This window comes from Vespula vulgaris, chromosome 3, assembly GCF_905475345.1.
Source record: "Vespula vulgaris chromosome 3, iyVesVulg1.1, whole genome shotgun sequence".
In the NCBI taxonomy this organism is placed as follows: domain Eukaryota; kingdom Metazoa; phylum Arthropoda; class Insecta; order Hymenoptera; family Vespidae; genus Vespula; species Vespula vulgaris.
In genome coordinates, this window is record NC_066588.1 from 5,446,049 (window position 1) to 5,461,050 (window position 15,002).

The following is a 15,002-nucleotide window of genomic DNA, read 5'->3' on the forward strand; positions in this document are numbered from 1 at the left end:
CAGGATCGTTGTAACATCGGAAGCTTTAATTACTACTATGAGCACGATCGTTCTTCTTTTCGAATATATAAATAATATCCAAGAATAAAAAGAAGTCCATGGTAGGACTATCAATCTCTCTATACTATTCGTATGGAAGCAGAGAAAACGTTTTTTCTCTGTATATAGCAAGGAAAGATTCCATAATCTCTCTTGTAAAAATCTCACGATGATAAACCGAGTCCCTCGACAATATATCGAATCCTCGAATCTCGTGATGAATACATTCCTCGAAGATCTAGGTTTGGAAAAAAGAAAAAGAAGAATAGAAAAGGAATTCGCAATGTACGTGAGAATAATGGAATTGAAAACAAGAGGTGGATATCTCGAACATTGCTTTACTCTTTAACAAAATCAAAATACTCAAATCGAGCTCAATTTTTCTCTAATATAAGAAAGAAACCTATCCAGCACTCCTTCAAGGAACCCACACTTATAGGCCCCATTCGAGAGAAAGTAGAATAATTAAACTAGTATCGTTTCATGGTTATATAGTTATGTTTTTCGATAAAAAGAGATAACTTTATTTATTGCACAAAATATGGAAGACCGTCCTTATCAAACATGACCGGTCGTGCTTTCGCTATTTGATTCGAGGTCCAACCTTGGAATCAACGTGACTACTCACGCGAGCTACTATTCTTGATTTGTCTATAGTACCTACAAATATCTAAAAGTTGGCTACGTGTGCTATTGTAGATTCAGATGAAACTCTGAAGCAGAAAAATAGACAAAAAAATAATTAGTATCATTGTTATAATAAGAGGTAGAAATATTGAAAAAAATGTTTGATATGAAATTTTACTTACTTTAAGACCATTGTTGTTGTATAACGAGCATCCTGTACGAAAATGAACGTAAAATAAATGAAATCAAAAAATTTCTAAGCTTCCATGTATGGAAGAAGTGAATTTCGATGTTTATTCATCGGAGTACAAAGGGAAACTAAACCGATAACTATCCAAGTCCGCAAAAAGAGAGCAATATTTTTGAAAATAAAGTTTTTTCGAAAGTTCCGAAAAGTCATGTCCTCGCTTAAACCTTCGTCTTTAAAATGACATTGTTCATCAAAATCGATCGTCTTAAGAATATTACGGATTGGTATTAATATAGTAAATATATGCGTGGAACGATTTTTGCGTGAATGTGATCGAATTAATAATATTGATTGTTATGTAAAAAATAATTTATTTAAATAGTATTTGTTTAAAAATTATTAATTACTAGTGCAGTACGATATGTATTTGATGTTATTACATATTCCATTTTTGTACATACATCAATGGATTACAATTAGTAAAGTATTTATTAAAATTATCAATCTGTTTTTGTCATTACTTCATAATTGAAAATTATTTGTTTGTTCAGAAATTGGAGTATAAAAATAGAATGGCATAATTATAAACAAACATTTGCATTTCAGATGTGTCGGATTTTAAAAGTCATCGTATTTATCGAACTAAGTCGAACATTAGCATTGCTAGTACTTCTAATGAATTGTCGGTAATACAGAACGTGATATGGAAATGGTAACGAGAAGGTTTGAAATTTAGTTCGTTTTCCTATTAATCGATGGCACTAAAATAACGCATTTTTTTTTTTATAGTTGGTAAGTCGATTACCATACTTTTCCATTATTGTAACGCGTTTTTCGTTAAATTCTAAAAACAATTACAACATTCAAATTGTAAGATGGTAATATGTAAATATTCCTCAAGCTAATAGTTGATCATAAGTCATGTTTCTATTTATTTCTTTTTAATTATATTTTATTAAACCTCTGTTTCGAATGGTATAAAAAAGCTATCGTTAACTATCTGCCAAGTCTTAACAACGTCACGTTTCTAAAAATGCATTCTGCAAAAACATCTCTTGTAGACAGCTCAACAATGACTCATTGTCGTTAATCGTAAAATGCGTTCGATGATACTCTTATGATTCATTCATTCCGTTTAATATTCGTCGATTTCTTGATATCGAATGAAAAATATAACAGGGGTCTACTATTGCTACCATAATAACTACAATATTATGTGAGTCACATCGAGTATCGAGGACCCTCTCGGTCATTCAGTTACCGGCCGGAAGCTGTGCGTAAATGTGACAGACGTAAGGCGGCGTTGTTAGGATATCGCCTACGCCATTGTTAATCCAGTTTTACCGGTGAGAAATAACATGTGACTTTGATATAAGCTATTCGCCAAATTCAAACGTTAAGAAATGATTAATTCGTTGGAATAATTAATATATTTTTATTTTTGATAAAAATAAAATGTAAGACGAATTTGTTATGAGTGATACGATGAAAGAGGATTATTTTTATCTTTATCGAGTTATTAGGCAAAGAAGCTTTACGAGTTGACAGAGTTCATGGATATTTGTCAATTCTATTTTCAATTTTTGTTCTTCTTAAATAACTATGTCATGCATAGGTTCAACGAGGAAGGCAACGTTAGCTCGAAATTACTCGTGGGAGCGTATTAACAGGTTCGTTAACGATCGAACGTCAAACGTGTCTCTCCGATCTATTTTACAGGCGTCGTTGTCACGTGACCAAACGCCGGTTTACTACATTCACACAGCGATAAGGAATGACATGATAGAGTGGGGCAGGTAAAATAGAGAGAGAGAGAGAGAGAGAGAGAGAGAGCGTTTTAGAGCGTTGGAGACGTTCCAAAGTACTGCTTTCGCATATGGAATTGAGGTTGTATTCGTTCGCTTATATTCGCCTTTTAAACCGAGTCTCGCGTGACAGTAAAAGCCTAATCGAAAGCCACTCTTCGCGACTCAATTTGGTGGCTCGTGAGGAACCCTGACATGCATTCGAATATGGCGAGACACTTAAACGTAGTCTATATTTGGATTAATACGATCTCGCGATCGTTCGATTGACCTTCCGAGATTTGTACAAAAAAAGGACATACTTCAATTTTCGAATGAGAATTTCATTTCGAAAACAAAATTTTATACGAAGATATCAATTAATCTCTTCTTTTTCAATTACGATCACTTCCTACTCCTTTTCTGAAAGTGTCTTTCTCTTTTTATCGTAAATCGATTTGTAGACATCTAAGACATCGTCTTTGATCGGTACTCATTCGGTAATCAGTTGATAGTATTCCATCGAAAACGACTAATACGCCTAAGATTGAGATAAAGCGACGGATACAGGGTGGGGATAGCGATAAGCGTTTGCAGCAAAAAAAGGGAGGGGGAGCCTCGAGGCGATGCACAAAGTGACCATATTTGGTGTTGTTAGATTACGTTCAATACGTGGGCGTGAACGCACCCTCGTTACTCGTAACTGAATCGCTCCAGTTACGTCGTGGTACGCACATTCATGAGACTAATTAATTTTGTTGGAAGAAGCGCGTTAGACGAATAAGAATAAAGGGAGGAGATGGAAGAAGAGGAGAAGAGAAAAAGGGAAAGGGGAAAGAGGAAGAGAGGGAGGTAGGGAGAATACGTCGACGTCTGGAAATCGACCTTTATCGTACAGAGGATACCAACATCCGCAGGATAACGACTCTGGTGTCCCACCACAGGAAGGGGAAGCTTTTCCTTGCGGATACCAACTTTGCCTTATCCTCGATTCAAAAGCTTTTATCGATTTCTGATAAAAAATATGACATTTCCCTGGAATTTCCATGAAATCCTTTTACCTATTTTTTACCTCCTTTTATTTCTTCCGTTTTTCGTCATATGATTTTCATGATTCCATTTCAAAATACATATATATCTATATCAAAAGATTTATCATCAATAATACGTATCCGAAAAGTACGAGCTCTCACGTTGGGAATTTCAAACGTCTTATGCGGAATAACATTTAAATTCTCTCTTTTTTTTTTGGGATGGGGTAGGGTAGAGTGAGGGTGGGGGTAAAATGGAGGACATTCTCGTATATATTATTACTGCTTCTCGTCGTCAAATATGTCCATGGATATATATATATATAGTCATTATCATTATATCTGCAAAGTGGTTTCCGAGATTTCTCATGCGTCACTAGGTCAGAATATACTTTCTATCGACGAGCGATGAACCGTTGTCATAGATACGGTCGATGGCAATTTCCGTATCGCATATATATATATGTAATATTCATAAGATGCACTTATATAGATTGCAAAAATGTATAAATAATAATTATTCGAAAGTTTTCGATAATCTCGAAACTTTGTTTGGGAAGATAAGTATCTCATTAAAATAGACAGTGCCGTGAGATCTCAAGTTTAGAAATAATTCCACACGACAAACGTTACTCGATTTCCATCTTCCATTCTATCTTCGTAAAGTTTTAATTAACAAATTGAAAGGAGAGAGAAGCGCGTAACGTCTGCAGATGCGCGCACGCACCGTATGCGACGCGCACTTCGATCGAGTCTCCACGATGACCTTGATTTCTGAAGCCGTGAAAAGATCCCGTCGTCGTTGAGTCAATTAAACCAAGCCACGAAGTCATTGACTTTGCCGTTTCACGGCCAATTTCTCATCGGCGTCCTATAATACGGTATATGTATATATGTATGTACGTTGTCCCGAAAAATCTTTTAACGATCTCACAGCTTCCTTTACATATATCTTCACAAATGTTAAATTTGATTTACACGACATACTGACTCACTTTTACTTTACGCATTCGGTATATTTGCGCCACGGAAAGAAAGCGATTTCTAACGATCTAGAAATGTCTTCGAAGAAAAAATAAAAAATTAAAAAATAGAGAGAGAGAGAGAGAGAGAGAGAGAATTTCAAATAGAACTAAAGAATTTTTACTCAATCAGAATCGTTGTAAAAGAAAAAGAGAATTTAAGAAAGTACATTTACGATGGGCCGATTGTGAAGATTAAAAATATGAATTGCTAACTCGAAAACACCCGAAGTACTATCGTCCAAATTGCAGAGATGGAAATAATCCAAGTAGTAAGATGAAATTATTTGGGAGAGAGTTATGGAGAAGGATCGTATGGCTGAATGAACAACGTTCGATTCTATTTCATCGATTTCTAAAGAATATATTTCGTCCCTGCGGGTCTCATCCGTTGCGTTTAGTATTATAAATAAGCATTCAGTATCCCTAACTAAATTGGACTAACAATGTGTCGTTGTTGAGTTAGGTCGAATCACGTGACCTCCGGCATCGTGCACGCGTGTGCCCACGCGCACGTTGAAACAGAGGAGGGCGCGTTTATGAGAAGATAGAGTTAGAAGGAGACGATATTAGGATAAAGATAGAGGTAGAAAGAGGAGATTGCATCCTGGCTGGGTTTTCGTGTCTCGGTGGCTCCAGCGGCGCCACGGGGGTGTCTCTTTCTCTCTCTGCATGGGGTGAGTCATGGTGTTACCACCTCTCCTCGTGCCTGGGCGTGGTGGCCACCACTGCAGACGTCTCTCATCGATCTCTACAGCCGTGAAACACCATGGGCCGAGTCTCTGCTTTTCGGCTGATTCGCGCACGCTCCTATTCGTTTTACCTCTCTCTCCCTCTTCCCCCAAATTACTCTTGGTTCACTTGACAGAGGATTGGAAATGTATCAAAAAATATTCAACTCGTCCAGATTTATCTACAAAGCATGTGTGTGTGTGTGTGTGTGTTGCGAACGATATTATAGGGAGTAACAAGTGTTAGAATTTTTTTTTGTAATATTACGATGAATACATTGATTATTTTAACATTTAATTTGAAACTTTTTATACGAAATTTATTGGAGTGATCGAGGAGTCAAAATAAATAATGATATTCGTAGAAGCTGTTGGGAGAATACAATTGTCCATACAGACGTTAACGGATGTTAATATATGCGATTTAAATGAGTCCTATTATTGTATTCTGTCATTGTAATTCTAGAGTTGATCGCTGAGGGACAATAGATAGAGTTCGTGGGATGACGTACGGTTCCACGATAAATCAGGCATCAGGATATGTGTACCTTGGGAAGGAGAGTAGGTCTTCCCTCGAGTAAATTTTCCAGGCCTACTACTATAATTAGCAGATATATCTCCCTCCTGCAAAGAAGGCATATGCCGGGGTTCAGCACAGAGTTCTAACTAACCTCTCTGAAACGAACGCTTGAAAGGCAAACATAGTAATGTTAGAGATAGAACGTGGCCAATATGTAGAGTCGCACGTTCGAGGAAACCTTTTCGGTGGTCGAGGACAGCTGCAGAACTCGGAGGACGTCTAAACGACGGCCATATCGTTTCAAATTCGAACGCTCCCCATCTGCAGTTCGTCGTGAGTCATCGGTTGCCAGCCGAGCTCACGTAGACTCTCTCGTTTTCTCTCTTGCTCATCCACCCCAAAAGGGAGTTCTCGGCGAGGCTTTCCTCCTATCGAGCGGTGAATCGAATCAGAGAGACTAACTAGACACGTATTGACTATATTACGTACATCTTAGGAAATTCATTCTGAAGTATTAAACGTCATGGCTTAAGCACTGATTGAGTTTTAATAATGTACATTTTGTTGGTATCGTCTAATCAAAACTCGATGCTACTAATTTTGTTTTTATTGCGTCACGATTTTTTGTTACATTATCAATCTATCTTATTAGATGTTATGACGATGACGGTCGATTAAAGCGACGTGACATATGTTGAAAATTGATTAAAGGAACAAAAGAATATTCATTGTGCGTTAAGAAAAATAACACTTTGTAAAAAATGGCAATCTTTAGATTGATCAAGTATCCAAAAATGTCAACATTTTTATCAGCATCAGTCTTTATAAAAAGTACGAAGAACATAGTTCTAACTCCAGAACCAAAGTTATTTCTAGCGAAGAAATGTAGGAGTTCACAAAGAATCGAGTTATTCGACTAGATAGTATATATAACGGGGCGACAGGTGTCGCGATGAAAGCAGGTTCTTCTGACCGATTTCCAGGGTCGTATCTTGTCTATAGCATATGTACTGCAGTAAAATATTACTGTCATCAGCATTTTCGTTTTCTCTTTTAAATTGTGCGACGACCTGCAGAAACATTCACTCGATACATTTTCGCCATTCAACGATAGTCTCTTTTTTGAACAAGAGCACATTGAAAGGAGCATGTCTTTGTGTATTAAGATATTGTCGTTGCAGAACTTATATTTTATATCGAAAAAAAAAAAAATGTTCGTACTGTGGATATGACATGATACACTTTTTTTCTCATTTTTATCATATTTTTTTGTTCGAATGAAACTTATCTACTTAAGGAACGTATACGAGGAAAGAAAAAAATGTTGTTTCAGACACGAGTTACCTGAAAATCTAGTTACGGCCCTGTCTTCGCTACTCCTCGAGATCCGTTTCCAGGCTCCCGCGTTCTAGCCCGGAGCAACGTACACGAAGAGTTCCATTCGAACACTAAAAAGTGCAACGTGCTCGATAATCTGTATCTCTTGGTCTTTTGTAAGACAGTTCCTTACATTCACGACAATATAGCGACTAGTAACAATGCAACATTGTCAAAGTTGTTTCTACAGAAGAAAAAGAAAAAAAAAAGGATCGTAGATCTACACGAACTTCTCCTCTTTGAATTCAACTTCATGAGATTTTAACTTGCAAATATGTTTTTAATTACAGCGCACATCATTTCAAACAATGAGAAGAGAAATTGAGCTCCCATTCCTCTTCTTCATTTTATTCTTCATTATCTTCTTTACAAAATGGAACCAATGAAAGGCTTTGAACGCTAACCTCTAAACGAACTTGAACTTGGAAATATGTAGAACGCATGCGGTCGTGCCGTTAGACATGTGGTTTATCCTGCGAGACGTTTTATCATATTAATCTGAGGGTCGTATAAAACCAGCATGAAATTTCAGTTGAGAGAGTCAAATAGTAAATGCATACAAAGGTGTCTTCCTAACAACAGGATTCTTGAGATAGATTTGTGTCGAATGTACAGGTCAAAATGGTGGTCGAACCTGAGCCCCTATCTTCTGCCACGCATATATGCACAAAGGAAGACAAAGACATTCTTTTCTCTACCATAAAATTCCGTAAGGTTTTAGGATCGTTCCAAAAAAAATATTTCCTTGTTCCATTAGTACAATCGAACCCTTGATGATTTTCCATAAGAATACCATCATCTTTCAAATATATTTATCGCGGTATGGTATATACTAAAACTGAAAGTTACCGTTATAGTCAAACAATTATAATGCCTACTTGCATTTCATGTCATTGGATATCGCATATATCTCTCTGGATCGTTCCAAAGCGTGTGTTCTCATATATCACAGTCGAATCATGCGAATGCTTGTCTCTGCAGGAATTCTCGATTAATATAGTATGATCAGCTTAATCGCGACGGAGCTTCTACTTTCCAGTCCATTTAAGCAGAATTTGCGGATTCTATTGAAACACTAGTTAGTAAACGTAGTTGGGATGATTTATGTTGATAACGTTAGATTCTACGTTTGACACAGAGATTCTCAACTTTTTCAAAGTTAAAACAAGATTTATTCCTATAGATGATATTTTTATTCGACGATACAAATTAATAGCAAATGTTCAAAAATCTTAATCAATTATTGATTCCGATTAGAACTAGTTTAGATTGAAGCCTAAGGGCTCTAAACCTGATCGTGACGACACTGTTGCCCTCGGTATTCCCTTCTACTCTCCCTCCACTTCCTTAACCGCTCATTCTATCCGACGAGTATAACCTACACTCGGTACCACCCATTCATCCGGCAGTTTTTGCCTACCGGTTTAACGAACCTGTACGCTTCGTTCCAGTTCCATTCAGCTCGCTCCTTTTTTTGCGCCCCGGCGACAATTCTCGTCTGCTCGCGAGATCATTGCTGATGAATGGAGGAGAGTAAAACGAGAGGTGAATTCGTCTTCTCAGAAAATTTCCAAATTGCCACGTTCACAATAACCATTGCAATAGATAGCACTAAGTCGCCGGTTTGTTGATCCGATCATTTGTTCATATTTCATAGATAATATTACCAAAAAGGAATCTAAAGAAATTCTTGAATAGACAGTGTATGATGAGACATCATTGGATTATACATACCTAAGAAACGTAATCGACCCTGTCTACCTGTCGAAACGGAAATGGCTATTTATAGACGACGAATGCTTCTTGAATTCTTACGAGTTGCAGGAAAGGACGATCATGAAGACGAAACGTCCGGATGCATCCCCCGAAAGCTTCTTAGATTAAACAGGAAATACATATACATATATACGTATACATATGTATATAATATGATAAAGAAAATTTGATCGTTTCTATGTGTGTACTACATTCGGTAAATAATTTCTTTCTGGAGAATCGTCATGCTCTCTCGAACATAGCGATATGGCGGAGAATAGTTCGATAACCGTTAAGCTTGCCGATCATTTCAAGTTGCAAAATCTTTTTCTCACTTTTCTCTCTCTTTTGCTAAAACAATCGATAAAGGATATTGGTATCGTGTAAATAGAGTAATACAAAAATGTAGACAAGCTTCTTACGGGGTAATCACGTCGCAAAGAAAAGATAACGCATTTGGAGGAAGTATATCCTGGTTGAGAGATACAGTCTTCTCGGTAGTTACAGATAAGACTGAGTTGACTTTACTCAACGAAGGAAACTGGTCGCATTTTCATGTAAGTGAGACGCACTGTCTTCGAGTATAGCTGGCCTACTTTCGTATGTAACGAGAACGCTGCACTTGGCCCGAGACGCGTATTCTCTCGCACGCGCCCGCGCGCTCTCATGAACATATATATACATATAGAAAAATCCGTGATACATTAAGCACACGCTATTCGTGATTATCTTTCAAGTTCGCACGACGTTTAAGGGAAACTTTCACGTTTCTTGCTTAGATACATAACGAATCTCTAATCTGAGTTTTGCGTTGGCGTTGGATTAAATGGATCGCCATCTTGGATCAAAATTAAATCGAACAAATAAAAATAATATCGATCGAATTCATTGACTAATCTTACTCGAGTCGATCGTTAAAAAATATGCGCTGCTAACTCTCAAAATTTTCTCTCAGAATTTTCTCTCAAATTTTTAGAAGTAAATTTAAGTTAACCCTGGGGAAAAGGTAATTGGATTTTTTTTTTCAAATTGTTTCAACCATGTTTACACCGCAATCCAAGTCAACCTCAACATTTTTACGTAACATCTTTCTCGCGTAACAGGCAGCAGCAAGATAGATTTTCTTAAAGCAAATAAATTACGACGAATTCTGAACGCCGGCCATCGTCCGACCGCAAAACTCGACACTGCTGCGAACGAACGAAGAGTTAGGAAAGATTATTCTTTTTTTTCTTATCGTATGAACTTAACAGTACGAAGAAGTAAGTACTCCCATGGATAACGTCGAAGAGAAATAATAATTCAACGATAAACGATTGATATAACGATATCATTCATCGAGATTATTATTAATGAATCATTCAGTGTAATAATCGTAGATATTAATTGATAAATATCTTACGAAATAGTATTTTCCTCGGAACGATTATTCATCAACGTCATTACTTTTTAATGCGGTGACACGATCTTTGATTAACATGATTCTAAAATTACCCTTTTTGGTAGTCCTGACGTTCCACGGCCGTGTTCCGAATCCTTGACCCTATGCGAACTTACAAAGAGCTGTGCGAGGAAACGGAGTCAAGAACGCGACGAACGTACATACTATAGGTACTTACATACATACGTATGATGGGACATGCAACATTTAGCCGGTAACATGCGCGACCGGCACATACATTTTACCGGTTGTCTACCTGTTCTGGATCAGTGTTCGGTGTTGTCTACAAGGTCAAATCTCGAAGAATCCAGCTCGACCTCGACGACACAGCGTATCGTGATTATCTCGAGGTCGAACCTTGCAAATTTTTTCTTTTCGTTCTCCATAACTCCTAGTTTCGTTCGACTTTGTCAATGTTCGAAATTCAATTCCTCCGTATTTTTAATAAATTTTGTCTTTCTCATTTTTTTTTATCATTGTCGTTTGAAAAAAAGAAAATCAGCTTCAATAAAAAAATATGTTAACAAGTTCTATCGATAAATTGTTAGTCTCTATGATCATTAAATTACACAATAATAACATCTGATTTCAAAGACAAAATGCTTATCTTATCGCGAGAACTTATCGGTAAGATAAGAAAGTGAATACCGAAAACGATTTCAAGAAAGTCTTCTCATGGTTATGGATCTAATAGCTTCTTTTTTCTAGCTTTCTCTCTTGGAAATAACTATTGTACAGTCATCATTGAAGATCGCGGAATTCGAATTTCTTACCGTCGACTTTTCGTAGAAATTTCCAAGAAGAAGAAATGACGATTTTTCTATGACGCCTGAGAAAGACGATGAGAAGCTACGTCTTAATGATCCAACAATAATCCAAGTAAACATAATTTAACATTTTATATTTGGTGAAATCAATGAAACTTTTGAAATAATAATAACAACTCGTATGAATTCTCTATGAGATCATATCTAATTTCGAAATCGCATACTTGAGATTTCTTTCATTTTATCGGCACAAAATTATTACTTATTTCACATCCAGAAAATATAACATTTTTCTAAACATAAGTTATACTTAATATGAAACTAAAATAAAAAAAGACAAAATGAAAAACGTTTGTAAAAAGGAACACGAGTCATTCGACGCAAACGTCATTGCTTTGAATCATCGTTGACTTTGCCTTCGGTTATATTCACAAACATCACGACCGATATACGTATGTATGTACGTATGTACGTATCTACGCGACCGGCCTTATTATCGTCGTTGCCTTTATCGTCAGCTGGCTTGTCACATTACGAGAATGACTACGACAAAGACTCGAACGAGTCGGTGAAGAGATCGAGAAAGAAGAAGCTATGTCGCTTCTCTTTGCGCTCTATCGAAAGAAATACACACACACATGCGCGTATAGAATACTCATACAAAGAATAACTAAATATAGCGATCGCGTTATTTATCGTCGTCACCTCCTCTGGCCGGATTCTTCGCGTGCTACGCGATCGCCATTGAAAACTGTTGTCTCGATCTACGATCTACAAGATCGTACTATGATCTCTCTCTCTCTCTTTCTCTCTCTCTCTCTGTCTGTCTCTTTCCTTACGTACGAAGTTATCTAACCATTTATAATTTACAGATTTTTAATTATTCATGGAATTTAAACACGTACATTGTACGTCAGATTTATAATTTTTTTCTGATTACGACACAATAATAATAATAATAACAATAATATATAATGTTACAAGGTGTATCAAATCGACCTTTAAAAAATTGATAAACAATTATGGCCGTAAGTTTGGGATAATTCTGTGATAGAATAAAAAAATATACGCAGCGGTATTTCACAGAGTTACATACAATTAGTAGAAGAGAATAAAGAAATTGTACATAGAGCCGGTGTAATATCTGATCACTCTTCCGATACGATTAACAACGAACAGGAGCATGACCATGCAAGTATCCGTTTACCGTAAAAGCCAATTTTCGTTAGAACGGTGAACACGTTGTTAGAGACTGACTGTCCGATCTTTGGCTATTAATTGTTTGAATTTAACGAGGCGTTTATGTATCTCTCTGAAAATAAGAATATTTACATAGTTGGCTGACCATCGTCACCATCTCGTAAAAACTTCAGCCAGCACGAGCTTAATTTCGACACTAATTGATACGTTGAATGCAATAATACTAATTAAGAAACTTATATGGCTTAAAAAAAAAAAAGAAGAATTTTTATGTTAAACTACCAAAGAAACTCTCTTTCGAGATACAATCAGGACCAGCCTTTTTCTCAAAGTTTCATTTCTTCGTCATTTCAATCGTCAGAAAGAACACTTACTTTATAGTCGCGACAAGTTCGTACATAGCATCTAAAAGAAATAGAAGTACAAGTGACAATCGTCTTAGACACAAGTTTCTTGCTAAAAGTCAGTCTTCCATAGATCTTGAAAGATCGGTCGATTTTTTAAGATAGGTTTATGACCTCTACAGTAAAATCCTCAACGATTTCATCGTCTGGACGATATCCCGACGGATTTTCGTCGTCGTCCAACGGGAAAGAGCCTTAAGCGTTCCTCTTCTGGGTGGGTACGTTGAACTTACCGTCGCATTCTGTATTGATTTCGGCCGCGGAGAGGCAGACGTTACCTACGGCACGTATTCGCGAACGGCACGCCCATATCGAAAAGGATTTCTCTCTTTCTCTCTCTCTCTCTCTCTTTTTTTTACTTGTCTGATTTTTCTGAAGAAAACGAAATGAAATCTTTCCATTTTCCATTGTTTTCGTTCCAATACAAAGAAAATCTAATATCTATTAACACTTTCACCAAATACATACACGGTGACTAACTATAGACAAAAATGATTAACTCGATTTGATCGTTATGCCAACGTTGGCTCACACGATATAAAAGGGGGCCTTACGCAAGGCCCAGAAGACCTTGAACAGGTCCTTATTTGGTCGACAAGGTCGAGGCTACGCGGGCCATTGGGTTTTCAGGTCGAACGCGACAAACTTCTACGTTGTGTCGTCAGTTTCCTTCGATATTGTATACTTGTACATATATAAATACATACGTACATTTATATTTGTTACGATCTATTTGCAAGAGATAGTACAATAAAGATCGTACAAAAATTTCCGCCGAGATACGAGAGAGATATCTCTCTTCTATAATTTTCGAATCGTCAATATCTCTTCTTTGGAATTTTTTAGATAAACTGAATGTATTTGGCAACCGTTGGACAATCATATTCTTATCGTCTGACTATCATTTTATTCACATTGATTGCATCAAGATATGTCCAATATGGAGACAGGCGAAATTAATGAACGAAATGAAGTCTAGTAGTTATTTCTCTCTTTCTCCCTCTCTCTCTCTCTCTCTCTCTCTCTCTCTTTCTGTGTCTGTCTATCTATCTATTTCTCTCTCTGTTTTATTGTCAGACTCCACCTTTCTTTCTCTGTCTCTCCTAACCATCCATCGGTCGATATCCAACAGCATTGATCGTCGAGGGCTCGAAGCACGAGGTGGCGAGCCCTTCGCGATCTGACGTTTCTGTCGCCACGTGGTTTCTCGTTCACCGGCTCGGCTATCTTCGTCGTCGGCGCAGACTGCACGGACACCGGCATCGTATCGATTTTCAAGGAGACACTGCACCCGCGAACGCACCGACTCACCAACCTCGTAGGAGGAGAGAGAGAGAGAGAGAGAGAGAGAGAGAGAGAGACGGAGACTCGTACTTACACACATACGAAGAGAATATGAATGTGTGCACTCCTGCCATATCCAAGCCCTACGTGACGTGGCAATAGTCCAGTGCACCCTTGTCCGCGCCCTTGAATCTATTTTTGGCCGATCTTACGTAGAAGAGATACACGAAGGGAGACATTTACTTGTTGGCCAGGTTCCTAATCTATGAGGAAGTGTTTCTTTTGCTAAATAATTGAAATTTTTATCAAATTTATATATATATATATATATATATGTATTCATAATATGAAAAAAATTTTAATTATAAAAAAATGCAGAGAACTTGTATGACTTCATATGAAAATGAGTTCAACTCAATTTTGATTAAATAATACTCGTAATTACATTCGATACAACCCAATCAGAATTTAATATAATCTTTACGTCAGAATTTTTATCTTTTTTCCTAAGGTTTTAATCAATTTTCCTAAGGTGTACCAACGTGTTATTGTATTCACGTTTTAAATCTTCTTTATCATTGGTCGATGCTGCAGTACTGCTTGTGAAAGTCCGTCCATTTCTTTTTCGTGAACATTATATGCACGTCGATATAATCCTGTTAGTCCGAATCGCTTGGCTACATAAGCGAACTTGATTGGATAGGACACCGAACGTCAAAAGATCAACTTCGCTCTTACCAGAGAAAGACTAGTTACTTATTTAACTTTTTTTTTATTTTTTTCAGTAAAGTTAACATAATCTGGACGATGTAGTAAACGTTTACATGAGT